Source organism: Heterocephalus glaber, unplaced genomic scaffold, assembly GCF_053883595.1.
Source record: "Heterocephalus glaber isolate CG9 unplaced genomic scaffold, H.glaber_assembly_v1.0 deba00000818, whole genome shotgun sequence".
NCBI lineage: Eukaryota > Metazoa > Chordata > Mammalia > Rodentia > Bathyergidae > Heterocephalus > Heterocephalus glaber.
In genome coordinates, this window is record NW_028258164.1 from 16,030,057 (window position 1) to 16,055,277 (window position 25,221).

Genomic DNA, 25,221 nt, shown 5'->3' on the forward strand with positions numbered 1-25,221 from the left:
TGTAGATCAGGATATAAAATATTACTCATATTATTTTCAGCCCAAGCCCTTAACATACAGATGAAGTTGGCATCATTTCAATAAAGAGAATTCTATTCTCTTCCAATTACTTGGAGAGGATTTAGATTGTAATGGGGACAAAATCAAAGTCGCACGGCAGTGCACAGACTACACTGCCAAGACAGGTCTGCGCTCAGGAACATCAGCTTCATTAAGGAGCCTGCTTAAATATTTAGGAAGTTTCTTATTTTCAAATGAGGCAAAAGAATTCTCAATAACCAAGACTATTTTCCTTCTTTCATGTGAATAAATCTGTGGACTTCCATATTAGAATAACATCAAATACTTCCATCAATATTTTATTTACACAACTTATGTTTATCCATGTTTACTCAGCTTCCAGCAATTATCTGTGGTGTGTTCTTTGAATAGTCTGGTTTTAAAACATATTATTAGTCCTGATTTTGCCCCACCTAGTACACAGAGACAGTTTTCTTAGGATCAGCTTCCCAATGGAATGTAGTGGGTGACTGCCTACAACACCTTAGATAATTGATGTCCCAGGATATTATTTTACCAGAAAAGCATCCGTCTTAGTCACTTTCTTCATCGCTGAGACGGAATACCCACCACCCACAACTTGGAGGAAGAGAGGTTTATTTTGATTCACAGTTACAGTCCATAGTGAGCAGGCTCCAAGGCAGAACAGCATGGCAGAGGGGCCTGGTGGGGGAGAACTGGTCTTGGCATGGCAGCCAGAAAGCAGAGAGAGAAAGAAAGTAGGGCCAACCAAGGAGTAGTAGAAACCCTTCCCGGCTACACCCTCAATGACACACCTCTTCCTACCACACCCCACCTCCTAACAGTAAGTCAGCTAAACACCCCCATTACCCAATCACCTTTCAAAGGTCCTGACCCTGATCCCTTGAGGAAGGTTTTAGGGGGACACCTAGACATAAACCACAATAGCATCTTTCCTTAGATCTTAGTTTCCAGCTTGTGACATATGACAGGTAACATCGTGATAAAATAAATCCACATACCTATATGGTTCTTTATGGAATGAACGAACATAAAATGAAATCAGAGGTGAAGCATGGGGCAATATTTTGAAGAATTTTGCAAGTTACCAGATAGAGCTCATATTTCTTCAGGTAGATGTTTCTGAGCCACTGGAAATATTTGAGAATCTGTTTTGCACAAAGGTAAATTATTTTGGTATGTGCAATGCAGAGACTAGATATAACCAGAAGGAGTAATCCAGGAAAAGAGGAGATTTGAGGACAGAGATGGTGCAGTACTAAGTCAAGGCTGGAAGAGGGAAACTGAGTGGAGATGATTGACCCAAGGCATTTCAGGATCAACCAAATAAAGAACACAAGGCAGGGGCCGGGGGATTTAGCTTAGTGGTTCCACCACCTGCCTTGCAAATGGAAGGTCCTGAGTTCAATTCCCAGTATCCAAAAAAAAAAAAAAAAAAAAGAAGAAAGAAAGAACATAAAGAAGCTGCGGGGAAAGATTACATTTCCTCACCCAGTGATAAGCAGATGGTAACGCCATAAATGAGATGGATCAGGAGGTGGAGAAAATAGAAATGGAGGCAGTTAGGATTAAAAGATCTTGATGGTACCAGTAAGAAGAAATTTTTGATACTCTGTAGCCATTTAAAAGTTTACAATAAAACATTCAACAGCTTTCTTGAGGTATAACTGACACACTGCACATATTTAATGTGTACAGTTTAAGAAGTTGGTATGTTCCATACAATTTTTATATAGAGATCATGTAATCTATAAGCAAAGGCAAATTTACTTTTTTTTCTTTCCACTCTAGATGTATTTTCTTTTTCTTGATTTATTACATTCCATAGGAATCCTGAATACAAATAATAAGAGAAACTGTCCTTGAATTATTTCTGATCTTGGAGAAAATGCCTTTTTCCTCTATCGTCTTTAGCAGTTCTAGGTGATATAACAAAATATTAGAGCTTGGGTTGCTTATAAACAGTGGAAATGTATTTCTTACACTCCTGGAGTCAGAAGGCCAAGATCAAGGATTCCAACATGGCTTGGTTCTGATGAAATCCCCCTTCCAGATTGAAGACTGCCAACTTCTGCTTGTACAATTGTCCCCCTTTATCTATTGTGGGATTTACTCCCAGACTCCCAGTGGATGACCTAAATCACAGATAATACCAAACCCTACATATATTATCTATTTTCATATACATACATATATATATATATATATGATGAATATATATATATGATGAAGTTACTCAATTAGGCACAGTACGAGATTAAAAAATAATTAATAAGCAAATGGAACAATTATAACATTATACATAACAAAAGTTACGTGACTAGGGTCTGTCTTTCAAAGTATTTCATCATGCTATAGATCTTAGCAACCTCATCATACAAATTTTCTCTTTGTTAGAAAAATTTCATTTCCATTTAAAGAAAGCTTTTCACAGCTTCTCTGAGGCATATCCAATGGTTACCAGTTAATAAGTGTCTAATGGTAGTAGCTCTATTTAGCTAAACAGTCTTTATAGCGTGGACATAACATGAGTTATTTATTTCTGAAATTTCCTATTTAACATTTTCAGACTATGATTGACTGCTTGTAACTGAGAGCACAGAATGTACAATCATGGATCAGAGTGAATACTGTATCCTCATGTGGCAAGAAGAGTGGTCTCTCTAAGGCCCCATCTATAAGGGCTCCACTCTCATGACTACCTCCCCAAACTCCCTGCTCTCATCACATTCAGAATTATGATTTGCACAAGTGAATTCTGGGAGAACATAAATATTCATCCAATAAAAATGCTGCTAGCTCTATAGTTTTCATAGAAGTTAATATTAGGTTGAGGACCTTCCCTTATGTTCCTAGTCTACCAAACTTCTACCTTTTTTTCACAATTAAGAATAGACATTGGATTTTTAAAAAATGTGTTTTCTGTATCTATTGATGTTATTGCTAATTTGGTGAATTATATTAGTTGATTTTTGAAGGCCAATGCCTTCCAGGGTTAAAATTCACTTGTCCTCATGTGAATCCTTTTTATACTTGTATAGTATGTTGTTCGATTTGCTTTGCTAAAGTCTCCTGAGAAGGGTTTTCTCTATATGTATGAGAGACACTGGTGAGCAGATTTCTCATTCCACAATGTTTCTTTCAGTTTCAATAACCAGAGTCAATTTTCTATAAATGTTTTATAAAAATTGTTATGATGTCTCCCTTAAATGTTTGAAAAAATTTTTTCAGCCATCTGTGTCTGGGATTTTCTTTATGAGAAGGTTTTTAAAACTACAAATTCAATTTCTTTAGTAGATTTAGAGCTATTCAAGTCATATATTCTTTTTAAGTGAGTTTTGACAGTTTGTGTCATTCAGAAATCCATCTATGATGTTGTTTACAATATGCCCTATTATTCTCTTAATGACCCTGAATCTACTGCATGTTTATTTTGTTCCTGACATTGGGAATTTGTGTTTGCTCTATCTTTTTTAAAAATCATATTTAGTCTGGCTGGAATTTATCAATTTTATAGATCTTCCCAAAGAATCAGATTTTGTTGCTTTTCTATTATTTTTAGCTTAACTATTTTACTTTTTAAAATTCTTTTATTGGTACATTTTAGGTGTATAACACATTTACATTTCTCATTGAGAACTTGTACCTTTACATGATGCATCTTGGTTCTTATTTTTTCCCCATTCCTAGCCCTCCCTTCACCCCCTCCACTCTTCCCTACTTACAAAAACTTTGTTTCCATTTCTCATAATTTTTCCTTTCCCTTCTTTCCTTTCCCCTGCCCTTCCCACTTCCCCTACCCCTTTGGACCTTTCCTTCCTATTTTGCATTATCAATTATTCATTCTAATCATTGGTACATTTTAGGTATATAATATAATGACATTCATTATTGAAAATTTGCACCTTTACATAATCTCTCGTGGTTAATTTTCCCCCTTCCCCTGCTCTCCCTTCAACCCCTCCATCCCTCACTATTTACAAAGACTTTGTTTCCATTTTCCCATTTTCTCATATTAATTCCATTCCTTTGTTAACTTTTCCCTACCCCTCCCACTTCCCCTTCCCCTTTGCCCCTTTTCTTCCTATTTCACATTATCTATTATACCTTTTAGTCCTTATTTACACTTTCAGTTTCTCACACTATTTTATTGATTTACACTCTGATATTATTTATTGGCTCATTTTATTCTAATTACTAAAGTTATTAAATTGAAACCTATATTATTTTAATATAAGCATTTATGAGTATAATTTTCTAAGTATTTCTTTCACAGTAGCCCTCACATTTTGATATATTGTCAAGACACAACCCAGTTTAATTTTTTCCAATATACCTTTTGACTTCTTTGATCTATTTGCTATTTAGAGATACATTGTGATATAATATATTAGTGAATTCCCCAAAGTTCATTACTTAATACTTTCTAATTTAATTCTTTTTTTTTTTTTTTGGTACAGGGGATCAAACTCGGGTCCTTGCACTTGCGAGGCAGGCAGCAGAACCACTGAGCTAAATCCCTGGCCCTCTAATTTAATTCTTTATGGTCAAAACCAAATTTGATATGACTTAATCTTTCTATATTTATTGAGGGTAGTATTATCAACCATAATAAGATATATATTGGTAAATTTTCCATGTACAGTTGAAAATAATATCGATTCTGTAGTTGTTAGGTGGAATATTCTATGTTAATTGATCAATTGAGGTCAATTTGGTTAATAATAGCATGGTTAAATATTCTATATCATTATTACTTTAGTAACTATATATATTAATTAGCTTTCTGTCCCTGTGACAATAAACTTGAGAAAATCAACCTGAGAGGAGGAAAGATTTATTTTGATTCATTGTTTCAGAGGTTTCACTGGTGAGGTACAACATCATGACAGGACCACATGGTGGGGCAGAGCTGCTCACCACAAGCTAGTTAGAAAGGAAGAGGTGGGACCAGGCATCTCCAATGACCTGACTTCCTCCCACTAGGCCCCACCTCTTAAAGAGTTCATTACTTTCTAATAGTGCCACAGCCCTTTAACCTAAGGGCTTTTGGGAGAATCCAGATCTAAACCATGAAACTATATTTTCCTCCTACTTTGAGATAAATGTTTAAATCTTCTTGAAGTATATTATTTTTGCCAGTTATATATTTTGAATTTACATTATGAAGAACAGAATGTTTAGAATCCCTAGGTTCTCATCATCCTCTTTATCAACAGAAAATGACTCACTTTATTCTGTGTAATAGTCTTTGATCTGAAGTCTATTTTGTCTATTTTTATTTCATTAAAGTTGGCCTTTTATATTTTTTCCACCTTTTTCATTTCAGTAAGTTTTTATCTTTATATTTAATGTGGGTTCATGATAAGTGGCATACAGCTTGTTCTTGCTTTTTAAATTTAATTTGATAATCTATGCCTTGTAATTGAGTTATTTAGAATATTTACATTCATACTGTTAAATTTAAATATATAATTTTAATATTGAGCTTTAAAATTTTTTTTACCATTTGTTCTTTGTTTCATTTTCCCTCTCTATTTGCCTGTGTTAGATTATATATGTTTTATAATTCCATTTCTTCACCTTGGTGGCATTAGGTTAGTAGTTACGGTAATGTTTATAGTATATATTTGAAATGTAAAGATACAGTATATTACATTTTTAATGTAGTTATCACATCTAGAATTCCTCATCCTTGGTTCAGATAGATTTCCATCCAGTGTCTCCCTGAACTTCCTTTAACATCTTTTATAGTCCAGTTCTATTGATGATAGATTGTTTCAGATTTCATGTGCCTGACACTTATCCCATCATTCTTGATGCTTTCTGAAGCAGTTCTGAAGGTCCTCTTTCCTGAGGTATTTATAAGGTGTGATAAAAACTATTGTGAATGCTGCTGCTGAGTACTATGCAATGGAAAGGCAGGTTGCTAAAACATGACAGTGTCTTCATCCACCAAATCTGGCACTGTGCAACTTCTGGCTCTTCGCCAAAGTCAAAATGACAATGAAAGGGAGACATTTTCATCTATTCAGGATGTCAAGGCAGCCACAACAGCACAACTGAAGACACTCAGGAAAGAGGACTTCCAGAACTCCTTCAGAAAGTGGCAAGGATGATGGGATAAGTGTGTTCAAGGTGAGGGGGAGTACTTTGAGGGGGATTCATGGCAATGTATTTTAACTGTAATATATTTTTTAATTTAAACATTCACTGTATTTGCAATCTCATCTCATATTTCTCAACCAGAAAGCATTGTTCCCCAAAACACAGTGGCAATTTCCAAACTCCAGCTCTCTGAGAAGAAACTTGCATAAACAATTTGTCTTTGAGCATCTTCTCTCTGTATTTCCTTTTGAAGAATTTGATATGTGTGAATTCATGTTGTACTTTTTATTTGGGGGATGTCAAAACAAATTAAATTTCCTTTCATCTGATGTGCTTGTCTTTAGTACAAAATTATTCTAATTTAATGGAGAGAAGAAAAATGCTGAATAGAATAGCCATTGAATTCTATTTATCTGCATTGTTCTATGTGATGACTTCTCCCTTCCTCCTATCTGCCACCCTACATCTCAGCCAAAAAAAAAAAAAAAAAAAAAGACTGTTTTTCTCTGTGACTTTCTGGGAGTGTGAAGCTGGGATGACTATCCTCAGATGGCTGCCTTCCTGCAGCTTCCTCCTGGGGGCTGCTTCATGATGGTAGGAGGCTGGGATTACCCTGAGAGCAGGAGAAATACCAGAGGACACAGCTGATCTCACCATATCCATCCACCTGGTGGAGGGCTGGCAAATCTGTCACCGAGGACAGCAGGGTGGCTCTTCAGGAGCTCTGTCCTGCGGAAATGACTTTAGGACAAAGAGGAGAATGTTCTCACACAGAGATGTTTAGCAGGTTCCAGGCCCTCCACAGTGTCACACGGGCATCAGAATGTGGGATCAGTATGTAGGTAGAGCCAGCCTCAGATGATTACAGGGAGATGTGCTGCAAATTAGTGTGGAAAAGAAAAGGGAGAGAGAGAAGTTGAGTGTTTTCAAACTGCATATTATATCAGAATATCCTAGAGGGTTTGTTAAAGTACAGGCTGCAATAGACCTCAAGTATCTGGACTTTTGCCTGGTGTGGTAGTACACACCCATAATCCCAGCACTCTGGAAGGCTGAGGTGGGAGGATCACAATTTGGAGCCCAGCTTGGGCAACTTAATAACTTAGCAATACACGGTGTCAAAATTAAAAATAGAAAAGGGCTGAGGATGAAGCTCAGTGTGAAAGCACTGGTTCAATCTCTAGCTCTAAACAAACAAACAAACAAACAAAATTTGAATTTCTAACATGTGTTCAAGAGATGCTATTGCTGCTGACCTGAGGTCTCACACCTGAGGATCCCAGCCCCTCAGGTTTAGGAAGCAAGGTCTGCCTCAGGTTGTGAGGAATTTCATGCCTAGAGCTCACATCGGATGTGATGATGGGGATCTGAATGGACGCCACCTCAACCCTAGAATTCCCATCTCTGTGCCCAGTTTGGTCTCTTCGATGCCATGTTCCAGCTCAGCCCGAATTCCTCTGCTTCCACCCCATCCTCACCATCGTGACAAAATGGCTGTAGGAGCTCCTGCTCTCAGATCTTCTCAACTTTACATCTAAAAAGGAAGAAGAAATTTCTCTCCCCTGGTATTTTTTGTATTCCTCCCAGGCACAGTGATCATGGGACTGGGTTAGACAATGCACTTTGCTGACCTAAAAATCACTACAGTCAGGGAAGGTATTGATTAGACCAATCAAGGCTGGCCCTTGGTGCTGAAGGAAAATCAGCCTTGTCTCATCTTGGGGACCAGAGCTGAGAGTGGGGTGACCCCTGTGGGGTCCCCAGCATGGTGCTTGACTGCAGGCCACTGAGCTGATGGGTCGATAGCAGCTCTCAGCTAAGGTGCTCACTGATCTTCCAGGAAAAGAACAGAAGGAATGGAGATGAACTCAGGCCTGGAGGCCTGAGAAGGACCAATGGCTGAGCAAGGCTGGGAAGAGCCCTTCCCAAGATGGAGCCCTGAAGACGGTGAGTCAGTTATGGCCCCAGGCATGAGTCACCAGCTGCTTCCTGAGATCTTGGCCACTTCCTGGCATTGCCGGGCTCTTCGTGGGTGTCACTCTGGCTGTCGGCCCTGTATATGCCTTTGCCAGCCTCCTGTCCCCCACCTGCTGTGGGTGACCTCCCTCACCACAGCCATCATCACCCCACATGCCCATACACATCCCATGCATAAACCCACTATGCACGCGCGCGCACACACACACACACACACAAACACACACACACACTGCCCCCTGCCTTTCTGGCCAGAGTGGTCAAAGATTTTCACACATCAACATTCCTGGGGGAATAGGATGTCAGCAGGGTCTGGTTCCAATCCCTGTTCCAAGAAGCCAGGCCAGCATTAGGAATGGAAGAGAAATGAGCTGCTTCACAGTTACAGCTAATCTCTGTTTAAGGTTTCCAAGGGACAGTGGGTGCCAAGTCCCCTGACACCCCAGGCAGCTTGGAGGGCATCCTAGGGCACAAGAGGCTCCTTGCTCCTGTCTGCAGGAGCCACTATTCTTGCTCTGTGCATTCCTTTGTGCAAAGGCACCGGATGACACAGTGAGCCTGCAGTTGAGGGCCAGTGTGGAGGGACACAGGCACCACTAACATCGAGCATGGAAGGGAGTTCTGCAATGAGACAGAAGTGACAAGGGAAGAGAGGAGGCAATGTGGGCGCAGCACTGTGCCAGGTCTGAGGACCCACCTGGGCTGGAGGTGGAGGATTGGGCTCCCTGGACCAGGATGCAGAATGTTTCTACACCTTCAGGTGGATTTTTATCCCCTAACCTGGAAAACACATCTACCTACAGGGCCATTTGATGGCTGTTAGGTTTGCGCCAAGAACTCCTGCCTCATAAGGAAGATTCGGAAATGAAGCCCTGCAGTGAAACAGAAGGAGTGGGAGGACCGGGTGGTACTCAGAACTGGCACACATTCACTCTGGAGTGAATTGTGCTTCCTGTTGTCAGATCACTGTGTGCTCACTGGAGACACCCTAGGAAATGCAGGAAGAGGCTAAGGGAGAAAATGCATTCGTTCCATCACCAAATGACAACTATTTATTTGCAGCGTTGGGGGTTGAACACAGGGCTCGGTGGCTGCTAAGCAAATGTTCTAACACTGAGCTGTAGCCTCAGCCTGACTATAATTATCAATGTTATATTTTGTTATATGTTTCCTTCTAGTCTTTTTGTTCTTGTTCATGTGTTTGAGATTGTGTTTTGGAGGCCAAAAGAAATTATGAAATTGCATAAATCATTTATCACAAATATTATAATTAGTTCAGAAAAAAAATATTCCTTAACTGTGAAGACACTTTCCAGGTTCATCCTGTCATGACTTCTGGGAAGAACATATATCACACACTTTATGTTCCAGAAGAGCCTGTGTTCCTCATCCTTTACCATCCAAATTAGCAAATGTGTTCCCAAATTTAAGCAATTGCTTCTTTAAGCATGTTTTATTCTGATATAAACCTTTTAAGGATCCATTTTGGATTTGCAAACCTGGGATGTAATTTAAAAAAACAACCTGTCACATTGAGCTGCACTCTGAGAAGAGCTCCTGAAGCTTCCAGCAAATTCTCCTGCAGAGATTCCTGTAAGGACCTGTTTAGAAATGGAAGCCCCTGCTTGGATAAGGCCCATCTACATTAGGACAAGTAATCTGCTTGACTCAAACAAAGTCTGCTAACTTAAATGTTGACCACATCTAAAACATACATCTGCAGCAACCTCTGGACTGGCATTTGATACTACTGTGCACCATGGCCAGCGAAGTCAACACAACCTCAGCCACCGCACCTAGGCGTTCATTCTCATTTAATGGCTTAAGAAGAGGGGTCTTGCCTCCAGCCTTAGTTCAGGTGAGCTGAGATGCAGACACCAGGATGAGATTGAGGTGCAGGAAGTTGTGGAGAAGGGTACAGAAGGAGGGGCAGAGCTGGGGGGCACCTGGTGAGGAGAGGGATGCTTAAACATTTGGATGGCTGGACTGTTCTGTGGCTCCAAGGAGAGTCTGGCCAGCAGATGGGGGGTCCTTAAGCCCAGGTCTTCTGCTGTGAGAATCCCACTGGTGCTGAAACAGCCCTCCCTTCCTTCCCCCAGGGTGTTTGCTCATTCTTTTGGGGCTGCGTGGGACACGTAGCTTCAGTGCTTGGGGTGGATGGAGAGACGAAGCTGCTGTGTCACTGAGCAGCTTGGCACCCAGCAGAGACCTGAGCGATGTATATTTATGGCTTAGCATCTTCGCATCGGCAGCATGGATGCCACGAGGACACAGGTTGTGACCAGGTGCCTTCCACACCCCCACACCTGTGCTCGCCTTCCGGGAGTCTGCACAGAAGGAGACAAACATTAAGTGCCATTAGGACATGCTAGTCTCTAAAGACTGTTCTTAGTTGGAAAGACATCTTTTCAAAAAGTTGAAAGGAGTGAAAACAACTGTGAAAGTGATGTTTGTCGTTGAGAAATTCCCATCTATTAAAGACGATCAAAGGGAAAGCTAGATAAAGAAAAATGTTATATTATTGGTGTTTGTTGTGTATTTTCTTACTGGTTAAATGCAGATTTTTAGATTTGTAAAGAGATGAATATTTTCTTACTCATGTATGGAGGTAGGTGTTTTCTAAATGTATGGAGGAAATGAAATGGGGTTTATTGTTATTATGGGTAACATGTTGGTTTTAGAGATAACTCTTGGCTGTGATTTTCTTCCATAATTATCTGATTGCTGTACAGAGGCTACATACTAGGGTGATATAAAAGAAATGAATTTGTCAGAAAGTATATTTAGTTAACATAGATAATAAGTACATTTTCAGGTAGAACTCAAGAGACCCTAGTTTGGTAAGCAATTACATAATGGATTCTAGGCTACATATATTTACTTGCTTTTACTTTCTAGAACATTTTGAAAGGTTACAAAATGATCTAAGATATTTTTTAGTAATACCTCTGGTGACCATTAGGGACCAAAACATAAAACCTGGAGAAAACATTCAGAACACTTACATGAGATCAATTCCACTGAAACGTAAGCACAGTGCGTCTTCCGGAGCCAGTTTCACTCATGCAGGAAGAGATGTGTTTGTCTGGAAGCTCAGAAGGTCTTCATCCTTGGGGACTGCTGCAGGCCAAACCACCCGACAATAGTTCAACAAGTGACATGTATGTGATGACATAGGATGAGAGGCGGATGGAGGAGGGCTGGGCACAAGTCCACCCATGGTCTTTGGCAGTTCCTTCCCTTGTTCTCTGTAGACAGTTGGAACATGCTAAGTTGCCTGTGACCTTCCCACTGTATTGATCTTCAAACCTAGGACAGCCCACGTCAGTCTGAAGTGAGCCATGATCTATGTGCCCTTGAGGAAGAGATGATCACTGTCCTCAATTCTCCTTCCCGCTGCTGCTAATCTCTAAGTCTCTATCACCTGAAAGTTTCTCTCATTTTTGGAACATCTTGCTGCTGTCAGGATCCTGGCTCAGAAAACCATCAGGACTCACTTTGTTAACCTCAGGTCTCTGCTAGAAGATCTTTTTCTCCATCCTCATCCTTGCCTCCTCAGGACCCTCTGCACAACCAGGAGAATCTGAGCCTGCTACTTCCAAAGTCAAAATACCATGTCTCATCTCCATTTCCTTTTTGTGAAATTAGACTCAGGCTACCACCTTTGTTCTCTTCTCCAGACCTTGCCTGGCATGTACAGGGCCAGCACCTTTTTACTTTTATTTTCTCTGGTTGATTCTCATTTCTACTTTGGGAAGCTGTCCCAGTCTTCTGGGACTGGGTTATATGCCTCCCTCAGCATATAAGAAAGCTCTTAGCTCTCTACATGCACTGAAGTTTGTAAGGACACTGTCCTATGGCTAGAAGATGGGGCCCATACACAGCAGTGCCCAGTAACATTTGACTAAGTGACCAAGTCCCAGGAAGGAAGGAAGGAAGGGAAGGAAAGGAGAGAGGGAGGAAGTGGGGAGGGAGGAAAAGAATTCAGGTATTTAATAATCTGAACAAACTTTGGTCTAGCAAATCCTAATTATACTAAAAATCAACATAATCCTGAACTACAAATCCTCCAATAAGTAAATTTACAAATAAATTAGGTGTAATTAGCATTAAAGAGCTTGCCAATATAATCATGGGAATATTTTTAAAGTGTGTCTAAGCTCTAAATTCATTACTTTTGGATTATCTTTAAATGAAGAGGCCCTCAAAAATCCTGGAACAAAACCCCATAACAACAACTGCACCAAATTGGTGTTTGACTCTTGCTTGAAGCTGTTTTCCTGACCCAAGATCCCTTGTTTCATTAGTATTTCAACTGCAGCCTCTTTATCCTAGTGGTGGCTATGGTGAGCAAATGTTATTTTATTTTTAATCCTAAGAAAGAACCTAGGCTAAACGAATTTAAAAACTCATTGTCTTCTTTTTTAAAATGAGCTTGGTGGTAACAGCCTGGATTTCGCATCTGTACTCCTGTTTGGTACACCTGCCTGACCAGAGAGAAACTTCAGCTGCAACTGCAGCTCAGTCACCAGATCCATCAGAGAGGCAGCTAGGAGCCTCTGGGCTGTTCGAATCTTCTTCTCTGCATGATCCACAGTTCTGTGGTGGGTTAAATGAACATCATTGTCAGTGTTGTATTGCCACTCTTCAGGCAGCACTGGAACCAGGCCCAGGAGTGCCCAGTGTTGGCCTCAGAAACCCATCCCAGCACACAACTGGAGACTCGTGGTGTGAAATTGGGACAAATACTGGGTGTCAGGAGGAGACACCTAGAGACAGTAGGGGAATACAGAGTCTGGAATCATGGTGTGAGGCTACATTGAGATACAAGTGTGTGTTTGTGGGGGCAGAAGATACAGGTGGTCACAGGAAGTGCAACCCCTCCACAGTGCCTGTCACCCTGCCTGCTCTGTGACTGATGTCCCCCGCTAAAGATGTCCCAGTGAGGACAATTGCACCACCAGCCACAGGTTTTGCACGGGCTCATCTCATGTGCAGTGTAACCTAATACTGCAGCTCTGTGAGTGTGAGTAGTGATCACTAGCCCCATCCTGCAGATGGGAAAACTAAACACTAGGGCGGCTAAACATAATTTCCTTATTTGATGGCATTCATGGGCAGGACCAGAGCCCAGGGATCTGGACACCTCTGGGGCTTTTCCCAGCTTGTGCATGATGCTCTCCTCAGTGCAGGGTGTGAACCTTACACATGTGCAGAAAGACCCAGTGGTCATCCATGGGGTGTAGTTTGAGAGAACTACAGGGAAGTCCCTATCATCCACTGTGTAACTCCTCCACCAATTAAGGAATGTTATAGAAAGTTAACATAGGATCATCAGGGATAATGGTCACACATGTCCTTGATGTGTTTGGTAGCCTAATTTTGCCTTACAGATTTGTGAAAGGAGACAACAGAAATCACAAAACGCTCTTTTATCTTCCTCCTTTCTCAAAATGAGTATCATAATAATACAGAGAAATATTTAGGGGAGCATGCTTAGAATTCGGAGAAATGACTGGATGGATGCATGGATGGATGATGGATACATAGATAGATGGATAGTTAATGGATAGACGGGATGGATGAAGGGAAAAAAGGGATGAGCAGATAGGCTAGATGGAAAAATAGACCTATGATTAATGGGTAGACAGGAGGGAAGGGTGGGTGGAAGAGATGAGTAGATGGGTAGGTAGATAGATGGTCATATTAGGTGGATAAATAGTTGGTTAATGGATATAAAGGTAGGATGGATGGATAGTTTGATAGATAAATGATAGGTAGATGGATGGGTAAATAGACAGATAGGATGAATGAACAGTTATCAGTGAGGATCTGACGGGGACCTAGCCAGCTATCTGTAGTGACCTAAGGAAATATGGTTAATCCACTAACAAGGGGTTGGACAGCTGCATCCAATGACTGTCTGAGAGCATTAGCCCTGGGAACAGCTCAGAGAAGGTAAGTGGATACTGAAAGGACTTCAGCATATTTATAGAGCACCTCCTCTGTGCTCTTCAGGGGCTAAATTATGCTCTAGAATTAGATTCTTTTCCTGCAGGAGTCTTCATTTTGAATAGGGTTTCAGGGTACTTGGATGTTGTTATTTTCCCTGTGTCAACGGCTCCTGATGGTTCATTTATATTTCACACGATGATATCTGTGAAGCCCTATTAGGCTTCCCTATGAGACATTGTTCTTAATATTTCTTCCCTCTACTGATCTAATTGGCATATTGTGTTTTGTTCTCTATTATCTTTCGGTATTTTATGGTGAAACATCCACATTTCTCATGTAGCTGTCCCAAGGTGTTTCATGTGAGCAAAAGACAAAAACGACTCCTTTTGTAAGAAGAGAAACAGTTTCCTAACTCCTTTGAATTCCATGCTCATTTCCATAGCCTGGATTGTTTGACAGAAGGGACTTCAAGTTTGATTTTGATGATGATTTACACAGCTAAATAAAAACTTAGGAGGACTGGGAACATACTTATTCTTACCAAGTTAGTGGTGGTTCCTACCTGGTAGAAATGCATAAATAGACTATTTTCACATATAACTCAGTGGCTATAATGACATTTAAGAAATAGCTATAGAATTAAATCATTTCAAAATCAATTTCAAAATTCACCTTTTTGAAATTCAGATTCTTCATTATAAGATCATTCAATTTCCAAGCTACAAGAATCCAAATGATGTGATCTAATTCATTTTGGTGTCTCCATCAATCCAACAGTGAATCAGTCAGCTGCAATCTTTCCCTGTGGATGATACAAGCAAAGTAGCAATGAACCCTGCTTAGTAGCTTGGAGCCAAGCCTAGAGCCTGGGAATACAGGAGGAGACAGCATAATGCCACGTGGTCTGCAGATTTCTCCAAGGGGGAAATGTGAGCTGGGGAGCTGAGTGGAAAAGGTGGAATTCGATATCAGGGTTGAAAATTGCATAATATTTGAAAATGTAGAAACAAAGTTGGTGAAAATTTGAGGCTCTGGGTTTATCTGAGTGAGGAGCACAGTGTTAGGCTGGAGGGAAATGCAGGGTGGTCACAAAAAGGACGGAGCTAACGCTTATCTTTAGGCATCAGGTATATGAGTGCTGTAGCCCTCTAGGAGTCAAAGACTGGCAAAGGACGGTACATGGGAGGAAAACCAGCTCTGCAGATGGCTGATGAGGGTCACTCCAGTATCTCTGAGGAGCTCCTTGATCTCAAGAGCTGAGCTTTCTGCAGCTCCTGTTTGCTCTGCTGAAACCCTCGTGGCCCTCTGCATGCTTTTTCAGTCCCCTCGCTCCTGCCCACCTGTGACGTCCAGGAACATCCGGGTACTTCACCACTCCCACCCAGGAGGGGCTGAAGTGAGATTTGGAATGGTGCTTTAGAAATTCACATGCAAGTTCAATGGTGCAGGTCTGAACATTTAGAGACATGGAGGCCACCTGCCCAAGGCCTGCAGGGCATATGCAAGAGATGACCACTCTCAGAATCAAGCCCCACGATGGTAGGAGCCCTTATTTATGCACCTCGATTCCCTATTCATCTGTTAGGAACAGCAGAGATCAGCGGCTGCTTTTTCCCTGTTGTTGCTATAGTCTCGCCTTTATTTCATGTCTCATGAAGACTTTGCATTCATTTTGGTATGCATGGTTGGCTGGTATACCGGCACACGTGGCTCATATCTTTGTCTATCCGTTACCAGTTGTTAGACTATCTCAGTCTAATGGTGCATTTGTATTATGACCTATTTTACAAAATGTTATATCTGTACATATTTATGGCTACATTCAAAATTGCTATGTCTTCTTAGTGAACCAATCCATCAACGTGCAATTAATTCCTTTATTTAAAAAATGTTTTCCTCTTTATATTTTTTCTGATGTTTAGTGAGGCTTATACTTTCATTAGTTGTATATATTACTATTTTAATAGGTTTTCATAAAGTATAGATTACTTTGACTGGTATAAAATTTTAAAATAAATTTTCTAGCTTTATTGATGTATAATTGATAAATAAAAATAGTTTATATCCACAGCATGCAGTGTGATGTTTGCCCATCCTTTTTTTATTTTTGTATCGAGGATCGAACTCGGGTCCTTGCACTTGCACAGCAGGTGGCAAAACCACTGAGCTAAATCCCTTGCTCTGTTTGCCCATCCTTTGAGTTCAAATTTTCTGTGTTCTTATGCTTTAAGTCTTTTAACTAGAGAATTTAGGCCAATCTTGAGATCATTAATATGTTTGAATTCATTTCTTCCATATTTTTTTCCTTCTAATTGTCCTACTTTTCTACATTTCTCCACTTTGCCCCGATTTTCCTAATTTGCACAGTTTGAGGAGGTCTGTTTTGTTTATTTTTTTTCATTCTATTTTCGCCCTTACTAAACTGGATTTTTTTCTCTATGTATCTTTTGGTATTGCTAAGAATTTTAGGATGCATATTTAAAAAGTTTAAAGGGTAACCAATATGTCTGCACCTTTTAAAACTTTTTATTGCTTATATAGATTAATGGGTTATTTCAACAGATGTGTACATTCACATAACATACTTTATCCCCCCCCGAACCCCCCTTCCCTGGTTTACATCTTAATCACTCTGTAATGTTCTCACTCTGATATCTCTGTCCAGACTACTGTATTATCATTTCCAACTTCAAAGATTAGTTTTCTTAAAGTATACTCATCACTAGTTTTAGATTTCTTTGTGTGTCATCTTTTCTTCTCACTATTACTTTTCGATCTCAAACTTTTTTGAAATTTTTTTCTTATAGTACTTCCCTTTAAACACTGCTATTCAATGTGTGGTCCACAGATTAGACTTCATATTGAAACTATTATTTAGTGCTCACAGTCTGGTAAGGAGCTTGACCCAGAATGCAAATAAGTTACATCTTTCTTTTTTTAATTAAGTTTATTGGTACACTTTAGGTATACATTATGATCACATTTATCACTGAGAATTTGTGCCTGTACATGATATATCTCAGTTCTTCTTTTTTCCCATTTCCCCTTCCCTCCCTTCCACCACTCTGCCCCTCCCTATTTACAAAAGCTTTGTTTCCATCTTTTCCTTCTTTTCTCATTTTTTTCTTTTCCTTCTTTCCTCCCCTCAGTTTCCCTTCCCTTTGAACTTTTTCTTCATATTTCATATTATCTATTATATAATTTGGTCCTCATTTACACTCTCAGTTTCTCACACCAGAGAGACAATTCAGTATTTACACATGTGTGTCCTATTCATTTCACTTAAGAGATAATCAGTTACATATTTAAGGAGTCTGTTTATTGCAGCTGACATGTTTTTCACAGCAAGATTTTTTAATGAAAGAAACAATCTGTCAGTTAACACCCTTGAGTAAGTCACTCATCCTGTCTCAGAGCTACCTGTGCTTTAAGTAGTACTGAATTCTGTTAGGATTCAATTTCCTCAGTTTTTGTTGTTGTTATTTTACTAAAAGTTTTCATTCTGTCTTCATTCTTTAAAAAGTAGTTTTGTTGATGAATAGTTATCAAGTGAGAAATGCTTTCCATTTGCTTGTTGCACTATTGAGAAAATTGTTCTCAGTATACTTACCATTCCTTTACAGAGAATCCATGTTTTTCTTCCTGAAAGGTGGATTTAGGATACATTTTCACTATCTACACATAGATTTCTTTTGATTTCTCGTGCATGAGTTTTGTTGGGTCTCCTACATCTGTGGATAGGTTTTGGTCACTCACGGAAAATTTCTTTCCATTGTCTCTTCATCATCTCTGTTCCATATTCTTTGTTATTTCTTATTAATACTTTGATGGAATCAATTTAGATCTTCTTAATTATCTTTTCCATACCTCTACTGGTATTGAACTTAACACCTTCTCCAGAGATATTTTCCAAAGCAACAATCCTCTCTTGGCACCATCAGCATGTGTCTTCCTGTTAAGTTTATAGATACAAAGATAGATGATAGGTAGATGATACACAGGTAGGTAGCTGGCCAGTTTGTGAAAGAACAAACAAGATCTCTGGATCAGAAAGAAATGTTTATTACTCATTGAGCAGCTTAGCCCCAGATTGCCACAGGACAATAATACGATGCCAGACGCTTATGTGCACAATGTTAAGTTGTCATTTCCATAATGTACCTCATCTCACTCTTTCCTGTTATTCTAAGAGGAGACCTCACATTCTTCTGCATCTGGGTAGCATCTTCTCACCTGTGGGAACACTCAATAGGAAGCCTTCCTATGCTTCTTTTCCACTTTAGTACCTGTGCTTATTTCTCGCAAAGCACGCATCAGTTTTTCACTAACTTGGCTACTACTTATTTATTTCACCAAACCTTAAACCTCTGGAGGGCAGCAGATGGCTTTCCATTTCTGCCTACCTAATGCCCATCTTAAAACCTGGCATGTAGTACTTCTTGATATCTACTGCTCCTCCTAATCAAACAATCATTGCTCCCCAGGCTTCTAGTATTAATTATTATTTTGTAAGATTATATTGGATGTGATTGTGGTGGCATACACCTATAATCTCAACACTTGGGAGGCTGAGGCAGAAGGATTGTAGTAAGTCTGAGGCCAGCCAGACAGCATAGTGAGTTCAAGGCCATCTTGAACTACATAGTGAGACCCTATCTCAAAATGCCAAAAAAAGTTTATATTGGAATTATGAAATATCAGATGTAGAAGAAAGCCTAGGGACTATCTCTGTTGTGCTCTACAAACTGTTATATTCAGAGAAGTTTCTAACTGTGGGGCCAGGGATTTAGCTCAGTGGTTTTGCTGCCTGCTGCGCAAGCTCAAGGACCCAAGTTCGATCCCTGGTACCAAAAAAAAAAAAAACAAAAAAAAACAGAGAAGTTTCTAACTGTTTTGGCTCTAAGGAGTGATACCAATTTGTATATTCAGCCCATCTTCTCTGGTACATCATGGATCAGTACAAGTTTATGTACTTAGTGAAGGACTTCATGGGAGGAAGGAAAAATAGGTATTTACTAGCAAGAAAGAAAGGGGAGGAAAACGGCTACTGGGTTAGTAAACACTTTGCAAATTTATCAGTAATTTGCTACCCACAAAATAAGCTCATTCTAAATCTAAACTGTAATTCTAAATCTATCCCACTAGCTTTCTGACTATGCTATGAACGAACTGACTACTGGGCATCCAATCTAATTATGTGCAGAAGTAGAACCCTACTCCACCTGCACTAAGAGTTCAAGAACAACTACTTCAGTATGCATTCTCAGGAGCCACTGCCAAAGGTGCCTCAAAAAGGAAATAAGATCTCCCTCATGATTAAAAGGTATAGTTTAAGAGTATCCTCTTTTAGGGTGATAAAATGCATGAACTTAAATTAAATCTTCTCTGATGAGAGCTGAGGTATACCTTCTGCAAGAAGGAACAGGCTAGAGAGTGCATAGTGAGATTTAGTGCTTAAGGTAAGCAATGGGGATCCATGAAAGAATATAGGGAATAATCACATATGCCTTTTGGTCAATCAGTTACTAAAATTTAGCATCTATTTCAATTATAAGTTTAGGTAACTACTACAGTTGGATTAGCAAAACCTATGGCTCTGTTAGTATCAGAAGTCATAATATTTTTTGTATTTATATCACTTTACAGTTGTTGAAAATATCTTGAAATGTTCAAACTCAGCATGAATTTGAAGTATATTATGGTGATCATGCCCACCACATTTAACAGAATCACATGTTATATCAAAGTTTGCCTTTTTAAAGTTTTGGTTATACAATTTTAATTCAACATTTCCTTTGTAATCCTAAGGTTTTACTTCATTTTCCTCTTTTAGCTTTTAAAACCTTTATTCTGAGAAGCATCTCCAGACTTGGCTAGTCTGCCAAGGCATCCATATCTCAAAAGAGAGAATCTCTGCCTTAAAGGTCAAAAAGGGAAAGAAAAATCAGGATCTTGTTAATAAAGTTCTCGAACTTCATAATTTTGCTCTTGGCAAAAAAGCAATGCTCCCATATGAATACACTAATGGGCAATTTAAAAATCAATTTTGGGGTAATGATGGTGAGCACAACTTCCAAACAGAATCCCTTCCCAGTTGCCAGGTTTTAGGGGGAGACAGAGGCCCCTTTGTCCTAGGGAAAGTCACCACTGGTACACTAGCAAGCGAACCCCAATCTGAGCAAGAGAGGATATTTTATTTGACATTATTTGAGGCTTACAAACAAGCACAAAAATTCAGTGGGCAACAAAAGGAGTAGCCATGAAGACTCCCTCTGCCATCATTTCCTTTCTCTTTTAAAAACAAGAATCAAAAGAATGAGAGGTATGAAGGTAGAGAAACTATCCACTCTTTCACATTAATAATTATCCCAAATCACTTGACAATCCATAAGGATGAACATTTCACTGCATGAAGTTTTAGGGATTTGATTGTCTGATCTGGCCACATGTGCTTATAATTAAATCAAATATAAAATTTGCTATTTTGAGTGCTAATTTTGGGCTAGACACCACACAGTTTAATAAATGAATGAATATTTATTGAGCACATACTATGTACTAAGTACTTTTCTATATCAAAGGTTGATAACTTTTTTTTGTAAAGGGCCAGATTGAGTCAATGTTAAAAAAATACCCCGCAATTACAATAAAAGACACATTGCCAAAAACAATAGGATAAATATTTTCAAAACAAGCATTTTGAGTGTTTTGAGGGGGAATTGGCAGGCATGGGTCTTTTACTCTAATAATTTTTAAAAATTTTAACATTCACCCTGTTTTTGATCACACCATAAGCTATATGCCAGTCTCTATCACAAAACAATGCAGGAAGAAAGAAGCCATGAGCACCGTGGTTATGAGCAAGCTAGCCCCATAGCATAGATTGGACATGTCTGTATCTCTTCACAATGTCAAAATTTATTGAATAACAGTAAATTCATGAGCTCATAAAGTTCATCAACCTTGGTTCCTACAGTAGCCAGTGAGCGTGGCAATGAGACTCTTTTATTCCAATCTTTAATTACTAATATCTGTGACACTCAAGTGACCTTTTGCACTTCACACAGTCACAGGTTACAGAATGGCCAAGAAAGTGTCATCGGGCTGCAGCATTCAAAGAGGAAGTGCTGAAAGCCAAGCCAGAGAGACTACAGAGATGTGGAAGTCACTGCAGCTGGTGGGGTAAGATCCCAGACCAGGCACAGCTGCTTCTTGGGGTTGTTATGGGCGCAGAGTGGGTTCAAAGCCTCAGCCTGGATGGCAGGAAGCTCTAGTAGGCTGCATCTAGCAGGGTGATTGACCTGAGCTGATGCACAGAGAGCCAGAGTCCATGACTCTTCCACCAGGTGAATTGGCCATCATTGGCTTCGCCACACCACACCCCAGGGCTGGGAGTCCCTCCTGCTGTGTGATCCAGCTGAGGGGTGCAGTGTGTGTTGGTCTGGTGCATCTGCAAAGCTCATGGGCCTGGTTTTCTCTGATATAACTCAGATGCGTCATGAGTTGCTGATTCAGCTTAATACATTTACAGGTGGCAGTTTTTATTATCAGGATGAACCAATTTACCGGTTTATGCCTGAGGAGTGTGCTGTGCAGCTGAGAGTTGATTTTGTCCAGCATCTGGGGTGATTTATTGACCCAGACAGGTCCCCAGGTCATTCTGTCTTGGCATTCGCACAGACAGCAGAGTCATCCAGGCCAGAGCTCAGTCTGAAAGCTGCTGTTCTGTACAACAGGGAATAACAAACAGCAGAGCATGCACTATTCTACACACACACACACACACACACACACACACACACACACCCAAAGGGTGACTCTTCAATGATGCTATTTATACAACAGGAACTGAACCATATTTAGTCCATGGCTGGAGTCTGCTGAATTCTGCTCTGGACATCAGGGCAGTGAACAGCAGATACAAAAGTTCCCGTCCTAGGAGCTCATGTTCCAGCAGAGGAGCTGTGCAACATGGGAAGATGCAAAGTAACTGTACAGCTAACTGCAAGGTGAAAAGTGCTGTACAGAGGGCACCAGGACTTCAGCAGAGCAGCCCTGACCTGAGGATAAGCAGGAGCAGTCACAAGGTGAGTGAAGGTGACAGGGATGGCCTCCTTGAGGTAGAAATATTTGAGGACAATTTCAAAGAAATTGTCAGTGGCCACATAGGCCAAACGTTAGCATTTCCTTCTGCCAGAAGGAAAATGAGACGTGGAAAAGTCAATTTGTCATTCAGACTTGAATTTCTAGGACAGTCCAAAGCCCCTGCTGTTTTTTTTTTTTTTTAAGCTCTCTAGGTGACTTTAACATCTGATCATGATGGAGAATGTGCACTGGCAACACTGACCTGTAACTTGCTTGATTTATTTAAAAAAAAACCTACGACAAATACGTTTACATGCAAAACAATGAGCACGGTCAGGCACTCCACAATCTCTGAGATACTCACCGTGTTGGTCAGGGTATTCTGAGAAGCAGACACCAAGGAAAGATTAGACGTGCAAGAAATTGATTCAAAAATTACTAGAAAATGGGGCAGAATCTAGGAAAGCTAGAAGAGGAGTGAGACCACAGCCAGGAGGGCCTAGTAGCCCAGAGACCAAATGCTGATGGGTATCCATGTCCTGTCCAAGTGAATGAGACCAATTTCTGGTAATATCCACTCACTGGAAGAGGAACATGTTTGCCAGGTCAATTTCTGCAAGGACACACACATGGCCGCACTTCTGTGCGACAGAGAGCCCACCTCACCCTGCTGCACACAGGCTATTTGCTAGTCTGTTAGCTGGCAGTGTTTCTGCAAGCTCCATCCAGGTTTTGGAAGGAACAACATGGTGAATTGATCAGAGGGACTAAAGGGTGTTCTTTGGGTTTTTCATGGTGGCACACAACTCTGCCATCTCATCTAGGACAGCATGTGAGCTTTATGACTATTTTTTCAGAGAGTGAGGGGGAACTTCTAGAGGCTCCCACTTAGCTTTTCCCACTGTGATAGTTTCTATCCTATATCTCGGAAATCCAACCTCTTTAAGTCCAGAGTGTTCAGAGGGGGTGTGAAAGTCAACATCTAGGGCACACATAGAGCTGCTGCTATACCATATGCCATGGTCTCAGTCCTTGTGTTACCCGGATACGGACCTTAGCCATGCACCAACTGTGCTTTCAATGGCCCTGGAGCTTGCAAGTCTACCATGCGGGTCTTTCTGTCTGTGCTCAGCTCTGCCCACTCACTGAGGAGAGGAGACATGAGCCCGTTAGAAGTGAGCAGAAGCTCTCTGCCTCCCATCCTGCTATTGACATCAACAACTCTCAGCCTCTCCCTACCTTTCTGCAGGTGTTAATACAACTTGTCATAACCAATTAACCACTCTCTGTATACACTGTTGCTCTAGAACTAGGAAATATTGAATACACAATGGTTTTTTTTTATAAAAACCACTTAAATTTCTATTTCAAGTGTGTGAATTCCTAAAATTTTCTTTTCCCACTCAAATCATCTTTGTAATAGCCCAGGGCATACAAGTTTTAGAGAACTTACATTTCTTTTTCTTTTTTTCTTTCTTTTTTTTGGGGGGGGGAGGATACTGGGGATTGAACTCTGGTCCTTGTGCTTGCAAGGCAGGCGGCAGAACCACTGAGCTAAATCCCTGGCCCTAGAACTTACATTTCTTGATAATCAAATGAATTTCAGGCTTAAACATTCACACACTCCTGCCCTTGATAAGAAGAGGAGGGTGTTGGGGCAAGTTCTCCTCTAAAGCGTGGTGTACTCCCTCCTGCAGTGGAGACACGCTCATCTTAGGGTCATGTCACTGCACATGGCTTTGCTTGTTTGTCACTGAACTACATCTACAATGCTGTCCCTTCACTGTCCCTGTTCAAGGGGGCTGAATTCTCTGAGGCTCGCTGGTTCCTAGCAGTGGACCTGACTCCTTCTCTAGAAGGGAATAGGCAGGTGACCCAAGGCTTAGCACCTGTATTCAGCAGACCAGGTGAGTGTGCTGACTCCAGGGATATACAGAAGTTTCCCCTGAGGCCAATTCCAAAGGTCTAGAGTCTAGATTCAAAGAAGGAATATGGAGGCTTTTTAATGCTCAGATCAAAACACATCTCAGCCTAAAGAAATAATGTTAGGGTATAGATCCACAAAGTCCCCCAAAACTCTCGTGTGCTTAGAGGAGGGGCTTTTGAAAGGTGACTGGGTCAAGGGGCACCATATGCAAAGGGAGGTTGGGACTCGTTAGAGGCTGGTTGCTAGGGCGTGACCTGGAAGGGAACATCTCCTTCCCCGCTCCTCCCTTCTCTCTGCTTCCTGGTGCCACGATCTAGGCACCTTTTCCTCCACAAGGGGCTTGTTCACCATGCCGTTTCTGCTTTGAACCCTACTGAGCAAGGACTGAAACTTCTAAAATTACGAGCCAGAATAAAGCTTTTCCTCCTTTAAGTTTTAGGTATCTGGTACTGTGTCCCAGGAATGTGACAAAGACACGGTGTAATCCGGGTAAGATTGGGCACCCACCTGTTCTTTTAAGAGGCTGATACGTTTACGTTGCTTTGTAAGCGTAGAAAATATTGAAAAAAGCATGAAATTCCTCCACAAACCTCCGGGCAGATTTCTAATTGCTCTAGAAAGCATCTTCACCCTAGCAAGGAACATTTTGCTCCCATTAAACTCACAATCTACAGAAAATTAGGATATGTTTTGGGGCTGTGACTTTTGGAGCATTTTAATTTCTTTACTCTAGATGGAAATTTTCTTGGAAAATGGTCATGTGAAACCCAGCAACTTAGACACTACATGTCTTATAATTATAATTTTTGTTTAGACAATCTTCCGGGCCATTGGTTTCTTGTGCATTTATTTAGGTGTTGCATGAGTAAACTCATCAAAGTTGTGAGACCACTGTCATGCTTGGTGCCATGTCCCAAAAAGATAAGAATAAACCAAAGGCCTCTAGGAAGCAGTTTCATCTCAAAGGGCACCAACATCTTCACTTTATAATTATGGAATTCACTGCCATGTGTTTGACATTCTAATTACAATACAGGATCAGGATTTCATTGTTGAAATAGACTAAAGATGTCACGCAAAACATGCATTGGTTCTGCAGGCCATTTGCCAGCGTGCCATTCTAATCG

General features: G+C 40.5%; 1 long non-coding RNA gene across 1 annotated transcript in view; it reads right to left on the reverse strand.

Moving 5' to 3' along the window:
- Positions 1-1,706: 1,706 nt before the first annotated feature.
- The window catches only part of LOC110345028 (uncharacterized), a 51,990-nt gene continuing 28,475 nt past the window's right edge, over positions 1,707-25,221 (reverse strand). Inside the window, exons 3-5 of the long non-coding RNA XR_015449920.1 lie at positions 14,755-14,884; positions 11,133-11,247; positions 1,707-10,454 (exon numbers count right to left, since the gene is read on the reverse strand). This is a non-coding gene — a long non-coding RNA (uncharacterized LOC110345028). The remainder of the gene's footprint in view (positions 10,455-11,132; positions 11,248-14,754; positions 14,885-25,221) is intronic.